At 35.6% G+C, this 8389-nt stretch overlaps 1 pseudogene; it reads right to left on the bottom strand.

Moving 5' to 3' along the window:
• Positions 1-2447: 2447 nt before the first annotated feature.
• On the bottom strand, positions 2448-8092 carry LOC100922888 (annotated as a pseudogene).
• Positions 8093-8389: the final 297 nt, after the last annotated feature.

Genomic DNA, 8389 nt, shown 5'->3' with positions numbered 1-8389 from the left:
TCTTTTACTTTGGTGCTGGCTGGAGGCTGAAGAAAGTAGAGGCAGAAGCTAAGGACAAAGCTGCAAGATCTCTTGGAGCCAGGCAGAGAGATTCATTGCATCTTCCAACTTGGTGCTGACTGGAGGGAGGCTGAAGAAAACAGAGGCAGAAGCCAAGGACAAAGCTGCAAGATCTCTTGGAGCCAGGCAGAGAGATAGGCTTCAACTAACCGGGCTAATTTGGAAGGAGAAATAAACGTTTGCATCTTTTCCAGCTGGCTACATTTTGGAGTAATTATTCAATTGTAACTGAGACTAAGGCTGCCTCCAGAAAACCTTCACATACTGCAACAAACATATTAAATACCTATTGATTTATTTCAGGTGACTAACTATTTAGAGATAAAGGACTCTTTTATCTTTAGGTAACTGAATGTTGTTTATTACTTATTTGTTGAAATGATTTTTGCCACCTAATGATAGTTTATACTTAGAGAGATAAAGCCATACAATGCTGAGAATAGAGCAGTCCTGATTTCATGTATTATAGTTATTATAGAATGACCTTCTCAAAGATAAGTGAATATCTGTAGCTCACCCATCTATTTTATAAGTAATCAAGTCATTATGTGATTAATCTAGAGTCTTCATTTCAATAAAATATTACATTTGGCAATGCTGGGTAACCATATGAAAATGGACTGTTGGTCTCATGCTTGACCACTAGGCCTCTTATTAGTTAGGTGATGGTTCATTTCAATTAACTTTCCCATCATAAATCTAGAGGTTTTGAATGTCACAGAAATGATAGTCACACAATAGTCACCAAGGAAAGGAAGACATTAAGAAAAGCCTGCAAAATTAAATCACAAATAATCAAGACATATAGATATGTAATCTTTAATGTCTATATCAGACCTAAGCCTGTTGCTAAAGATTGAGAATAATAACAACAATGATGATCTGGGCATTATTAAATACTTATAGAATTCCAGTAGTATTCTGGAAAGGTTGGAAAGTTAGCCCCAAAAGAAAGTCAGGAAAAAAATAAGAAAGAAAAACCCACTGGGGATTTAGGAAAGTTCATAAGCCAACACAAGCAGGCAAAACTAATAACATCAGTAAAGAAATGTAATTTTATGGTTCTTATTCATAAATAGCTAAAATTATGAACTCAAGATCACCTACTATCATTTTTTTACTTTAGATCTTTAAGAGTTCTACACTTCATGTTTTATTAAAATTAGTAATACTTATTAGGTCACACATGAAAAATGAATTACATGTTTTCATTTTATTGTAATTTTTCTATCATTCCTCTACACTTCAAAAGTGTAATATACCTATGTATCCCAGAGAAAGTAGTAATCAGGAAAATTCTCAAGATTTGTGCAGTTCATATAACAGAGATGACAGAAGAGATTTATATTTGAAATGAATGACAGATATCTAAATATGTAACTACTCTTAGTGGTATAAAATATTTAAAAACATATTTTAAAATCTAATTTTATTTATAAGGTTTAGTCAATAACAATTATAATTTTTAAATATTTAGATTTATAATTTCAAGAGCTCCTATTGTGATTAAGAACCAAGTCATTACAAAATTTTAAATAATTTTAGAATGTTAAAAATTATCAGGAGAATAGAATGCAACAATGATGTTAGCTGAATTTATTCCTCAACATATTAGGTTACAATAGAACACTAAAGGATACCATATTTCCATTCCATCTTTCCATCTTAACAATGATCAGCTTAATTTTATTGAAACCTCAATAGGGTATGGTCAGAAGATATGGCTCAGATATCACAAACTATATTGTGTACCTCAGATTATATAAGGCATTTCTGGGAATGGCAATTCATATTAGGTATTCCAGAAAATCTGAATTTATAAGATCATAGAAAAATTATCTACAGCCTACAGGGGGATATTGGCATTAAGTCTATTCTTAACTAAAAATTGATTGTTAAAATTTCTCAATGTTTTTATACTTTGAAAATAAGCAGACACTACATATCAGTGATTAATTAATTCACATGTTGATCACCAAGACTTAAGAATGAAGTGGAGAAAATGTTAGCAGCATAGATTAAACGTGTCATGTGTATATTTTTTCATGTTTTCTGGACAGCTGATTGTTAAACATTACTAGTATATCACTATGCTCACCTCATAGTTTAATCAGTCACCAGGGGTAAAAGAATATGAGACAATTTTGTTTAATTCCATCAAAAATATCCATTGGAAAACTAATCAATTTAAGTGTGTTTATTTTTTTAAATATAAAAAAGTTTAAACACATTTTAAACCTTCACTATGTCCACAATTCTTGTCCTCACAAGACACATGTTAGAATGTTAGATCACATAATAGAGTCTTTGAGAACATGTGCTTTTGTAGAATAAAAAAATGCCAAATCCTAGACTGTTTAACCAGTCACAGAGCTTGTCCTCAAGCATTAGAGCAGTACCTGACATTTCAAATCCTTATATGTTCTTATTCACAATATTTCCACTGGAATCTTCTTAGCCTTCCTCTGTGTCAGGCTGCCATTGTTTGGAATCCTTCTGCAGTTTTAATTTTTGACACAAAGAGACAACATCTTCAATCTGAGTCACATTAGCCAAGTAAGCTGTATTTGGAATGTCCTAGCACCTCATGCCATGAACATGATGCCATGCCATAAAATGCCTCTGAAACGTGTTGGGTCCTCCGGAGATGTAGTTGCCACAGATCTCATAGTTATAGTTGATTTTGAGATTATGTATCTTATATAACCAGTAGGAAGTGGGATTGCTGCCCCAACACAAAGGCAGGTTTTTGGGGTTGTAGATATTCTCATTCTTTTCATCATCACTTTATTCCTCTGTGTTCCTCTTGGTTCCCTTTGATTTGGGATTCTAAGCAAATAGAGAGGAGTCAAGTGATTCCAGTGACTTGTCTTTAGTGCTGAACAACTTCTGGTCATGCTCTTCCAATGTATTGCCATATTTCAGTCCTAAATCCAAGAGTGCAGATTTCAGTCCATCCAGAGGTGGACTCCCAAGGAGACCAACTCCTCCAAGGAGGGTAACATGGAGAGGTCAAGAATGGCTTCAGCATGGGTCAGTGCACTGCTTGACTCTTTTGGCCAGTCTGGGAAGCTACCATTGTCCTATTTCTTCTCAAATTAATTCTGAATGTTCCCAAACAGTTCATCCTGATTTTGTAGGGACTTCACTTTATGTAGCTCCGGAGATACTCCAGCAGCATTTACAGATACCTCTTATTCTCTGCATTCTTCCTTTCCCTAGGAATATCGGATATAATCCAATTTCTCAGATGCTTTTAACTTAATGTTCTTAAAATAGCAATCATGAAGATCCAGGTAATGGCCATATCCTTCTCCATCTGTGAACTTCACCAGGTTTTTGAGCCTCTTCACTAGGATTTTCTCTGGCATTTAGGAGCTCCTTAAATTCTACTGATATCGACACACAAATCTCATTTGGGTGTTTCTGGTGGAATTATTTTATCTGTTTGAGTCTGTTATAAAATTCTGCTAATTCATTTGGTCCTGAAATAGCACAAATGTCCTCTTTCCTTAACCTATCCTTGTCATCATAAATCTCTTAGGTATCCACTGATTTCCACATATCTGTCCTGCATAGCCCAGGTATGAGAGTCGGAGTAGATCTAGACCAGAAGCGTGGACTTCTTGATGAGCATCTCCTTGCCCATGACGTACATGAGCAGTTCCTTTTCTTCGAGGTAGTGCCGCTGCTGCTCCAGAATAATCTCCTTTTTGACCCCTCCACCTCCACCTCACACCAAGAAGCCTCTGCCACTGAAGTTTCCGTGGCAGCCTGTACTGTTCTGTGCTCTGTTTATTAAATAGAATTAAGCTGTCTGCTCTTAGTGTATAACTCTCTTTACTTTACAAAAAGTCAAAAGTCATCTTTCCCCACCCCTTTTCATTGCAGCTTCAAAACAAAGCTATGAATTTGAGGTATTTAAGCTATTTCTTTTTGACTGTAATATTTTCTCCTTGACGTGGAACCTCTAGAATTTGATTTTAATATCCCTGGAGGGTTTTACTTTGGGATCTCTTTCAGGAAAAAATTGATGAATTCTTTCAATGTCTGTTTTGAAATTTATCCCTCTGGTTTTGATACACCTACATAATTTTACTTTATAATTTCTTGAAAAATGACATCCAGACTCTTTCTTTGATCATGGCATTCATAAGTCCAATTTTTTATAAATCATCTCTCTTCAATTTATTTTCTAGGACAGTTATTTTTTCTCTGAAATATTTTACATTTTCTTCTATTTAAAAAAAATCTTCTGACTTTGTTTTATTGTTTCTTTGTGTCCCATGGTTCCATTAGTTTCCACATGACCCAATCTAATTTTTAAGAAACGCTTTTCTTAAGTGAGGATTTGGACCTCTTTTTCAATTTGACCAATTCATTTTTTTTTGTAAGAATTTCCTTTCTATAATGGTTTGGTCATGTATACTTATTTTGTATTTAATTTATACTTTAATATATTTAACATCTATTGGTCATCCTGCTATCTAGGGGAAGGGGTGGGAGGAAGGAGGGATTCAGGGATTCAGGGATTTCAGGGATAAATGACATCTATTCAGCCTGATGTCAGGTTGAAATGTTATTGGTCTTGTTATGTAAGTCTGCATTTTTAATGGTGTCCCCCAGGCTCCCGCCCTGTTGATAAACCACCCCCAAGTTAAAAACTACATAATGCCGTGACAATCACTGGAGGTGCTGCTATATGAGGCCAAACAGCATTGTTACCATCACAAATGCCTCTACAAAAAGCATGGTTAAGCTGAATTAGAAAAGAATGGGCCTGAAGTAACAACCAGTAGCCGTCAGAGGAAATAAGGTTTGTCCGCAGGTTATTGGCTTGCTCTGAAGGATTGTATATCTTAAGACCATGGGTTGCTGATCTCTCCTGAGTGGAGGATAAAGGTATTCTTAAGGGTAAAGATCTGATAGAGGAATTAGGTTTGTTGATCTTTATTCCTGAATATGATGCTAGGAGAAGGGACCTCCAATCTCTTTCAGAGAAGTGTTAATTTCCTTAGCTTCTTTAAGTTGAGAACTCCCAATATTGCTGGTACTCTACATTGTACATTGCTAGTACATTGCCACCTCTAAAGTTTATAGCTCATATTAGTACCATCCTTAATTTTCAGCCAGGCTCTACCCCAGTATCATAGATTTCTCCTTCTGTCATCCTAAATTATCCTTGGCTGGAAAAAATATGTCTCAGTCTCATCTTCTGTTGATTTTTCTGCTTTAGAATTTGATTTGATCAAAGGGAGATTTAGACTAGAAATTGGTCACAGGAAAATACAGGGCCTAATAACGTCAATTAAACAATTGAAGAGAGAGCGCGCATGACCTTAATTGAATGTAAATCATTTGAACTGTTCTTTTTAGTAAATCTGGCTTAAACAAAATAGATTGAAAAGTCTACAAGGAAAAAGACCAAATATACAATTCTGGATTGGTAAAAGATAGTTCTTTTCTGTAAGCTTGACAAGACATAAGGGAGAATTGTCTAATCTATCTTATTAATGTTTATAGAAAAATATAAAGAATCCAGCCAGACTTGAAAGTATAAAAAAACACAGAAGTAGATTTTTAAGTTAATAACTTTTTATTTAACAGCAAGGTTCAAATTTATCTTCTTTATGTCTCTATTAGCTAAAATTATTTTCTTGTGTATTCCTATTCAAGGATACTGAAATATGCCCTTAATACAAATTCGTCCACAGAAAAATAGTGAATAATGCTCCATTGACTTCACATACTCATTTCTGGGCCTCGTGAAAGAGCAATCCCTTCTTGGAAAAGAGGATTCTTAAATATGGTGGAGAGAATACACATTTTTTTTCTGACCTCTTCCTATGACCATCAGACTAACTAGCAAATCCAGCCTCTGAATTACTTCTGGACTGACAGAACCTACAAATATTGGGAGTGTAATAAATTATCAGCAGAAGATAATTTTCAAGATCTCCAGAAAAGTCTGTTTCAATCAGGCATGGAAGGAGATGGGCCAAGATCAAGCAGACACCTGTGCAGGCAGCACAGACCTTGGGAAAGTGGGGTTCTGTGGGGTGGTGGGAACTTGGGTAGCAGCCAAGAATTCTTTTTCAGGAAACTTCTTTCCATCTTCATGGACATTCATGAAACTGGTGAATTTCACTTATTCCTAATGAGAAAACCAGAGCTGAACAAAAATTTTGATCTCTAAAGATAGAACTCAAGAGAAGCATAAAAAGGTAAAAAGAAAAAAAAAACTCTTGAGAACTGTATTTCTGTTAAGGGTATATATACATAGAGATGTATAATTTGATTTTACTGTCATAATATAAAAAAGAAACTAGAGTTGGAAAGGGGATTGTACCCAGAAAACGAAGAAAGTGGAGGTAAAAAGAGGAAAATCACATCTCATAAAGAGGCAAAGAAAACCTAATATAATTGAAGGAAAGATGGAAGGGGGATGAGCATTGTGTGAACCGTGAATCTTACTTTCATCAGATTTGGCTCAAAGAAAGAATATTAGACATATTTGGCTTCACAGAGAAACTTTTCTCACCTTATAGGAAACTGGGAGGGGAAAGAGGAAAAGAAAGGGAGTTGACTAATAGAAGGTAAAACAGAAATAGTAGGGGAAAAGTATAAGAAACAGGGAGGGGCTTTTAAAGGGGAAGGGCTGCTTGAAGCAAGTGGTGCTCATAAGTAAAATATTGGAGAGGAGGGAAAGGGAAAAGGAAAGAGAAAAGTATAATTTGGGGTAAATGAGGTGGTGAGAAATAGAGATTTAGTAGTTTTAACTGCAAATGTGAATGGGGTGAACTCTTCTATAAAATGGAAGTGGATAGCAGACTGGATTTAAAGCCAGAATCCCACAATGTGTTACAAGAAACACATTTAAAGCAGAACTATATATACAGAGTAAAGGTAAAAGGCTGCACAAAAAAAATCATATCAAAAATGAAAAAAAATGAGAAAGCAAACAAAATACAAGTAAATCACAATAAAAACATAAAAGTATTATATTGTGGCCCACACTCCGTCCCTACAATCCTCTCTTTGGGTGCAAATGGCTCTCTTCATCACCAGTCCATTGGATCTGTCCTGAATCACATTGCTATTGAAAAGACCCACATCCATCAGCTAAACCTAACATTAAAAAGCATTTTCCTCAATTGGATTTTGTGCTTTTTTTTTTTTTCATTTGGACAGTTATGTTCTTTAAAGAGTGGTTTTCTTGAGTATATTTTTGTATCTCCTTTTCCATTTGACCAGTTCTAGTTTTAAAAGTACATTTCAAAACTGATTCTTTTCTTTCTTCTTGCATGATTCTATTTCTTTTCACATTTTTTCTTCTACCTCTATTATACAATAATTTTTAAGCTCCTTTTTGAACTCTTCCATGAATTCTTTCTGGGCTTTAGACCATTTCCTGTTTTTCATTGTGGTTTTGCCCAAAAGTGTTTTCTCATCCATTGTTATCTTCTGTTTGTGTTTTGTTGTTCCCTACTACCATAATAATTTTCTATTTTACTTTCTGTTTAGTTTTTTTTTCCTCTCATCTCTTTTGGTTTTTCTCCTTTATTTTTTTAATTGAAACTCTGCCCCTGGTATGGAAGGAGTATTGTTTCCAACTTCTTGTCCCAACTGGCTATTTACCTGGTACTGTATGCATTTTTCCTTGAGTCCCTCCACGTATCCTCATGTCTTTTGCTGAACTGAGGGGTTTGCATGGTTGTGGTTGGTAATGCTGGAGGTTGTAGAAGTTTGGCTTCTTAGTGTTGAACAGGGTCCTGCTGGGGGAGTCTGGGTGGATTGTGCATTTTTCTGGGGCTACACTGAAGTTTATAATTATCTGGCTGCCGGAGATTGCCTTTTTTCTCCAGAACTTTGCTAAAGTATGTGAAGTTCTGGCTTCTGGAGCCTTCCTGGTTTTGGGGGCTACACAGAAGTATGTGAAGATTCTAGGAGCTGCAATATATCCATTTTCCTGACTACACCAAGGTATGTAGGGGTACAGGAGTGGGTATGGTGGGGTTGTGTTGGCATTCATCTGCTCCTCTCCATGAGGCTATGGATCCCTCACTGGTTTGTTAAGGTGGGACTTGATGCTGGCTTCTTGAAATACTTCCTGATCTGGAATGAGCTTCCCTTTTACCTGGGGCAGACCTTTCTTGCTGAATTTCTAGATTTTTTGAACTAAAATATAATTATACTCTGCTGGTTCTTCTGTTCCAGGATTTGTTTTGGAGAGCTATTTTATGGTTGTTTATTAGTGAATATGGGAGAGATATGGTGATTTACTGCTTACTCTTTCATCTTTGCTCTCAGACATCGTCATGATATATTT

This window comes from Sarcophilus harrisii, chromosome 1, assembly GCF_902635505.1.
Source record: "Sarcophilus harrisii chromosome 1, mSarHar1.11, whole genome shotgun sequence".
NCBI lineage: Eukaryota > Metazoa > Chordata > Mammalia > Dasyuromorphia > Dasyuridae > Sarcophilus > Sarcophilus harrisii.
Note: the sequence above shows the minus strand (reverse complement) of the source record. Positions and strands in the feature narration are given on the sequence as shown.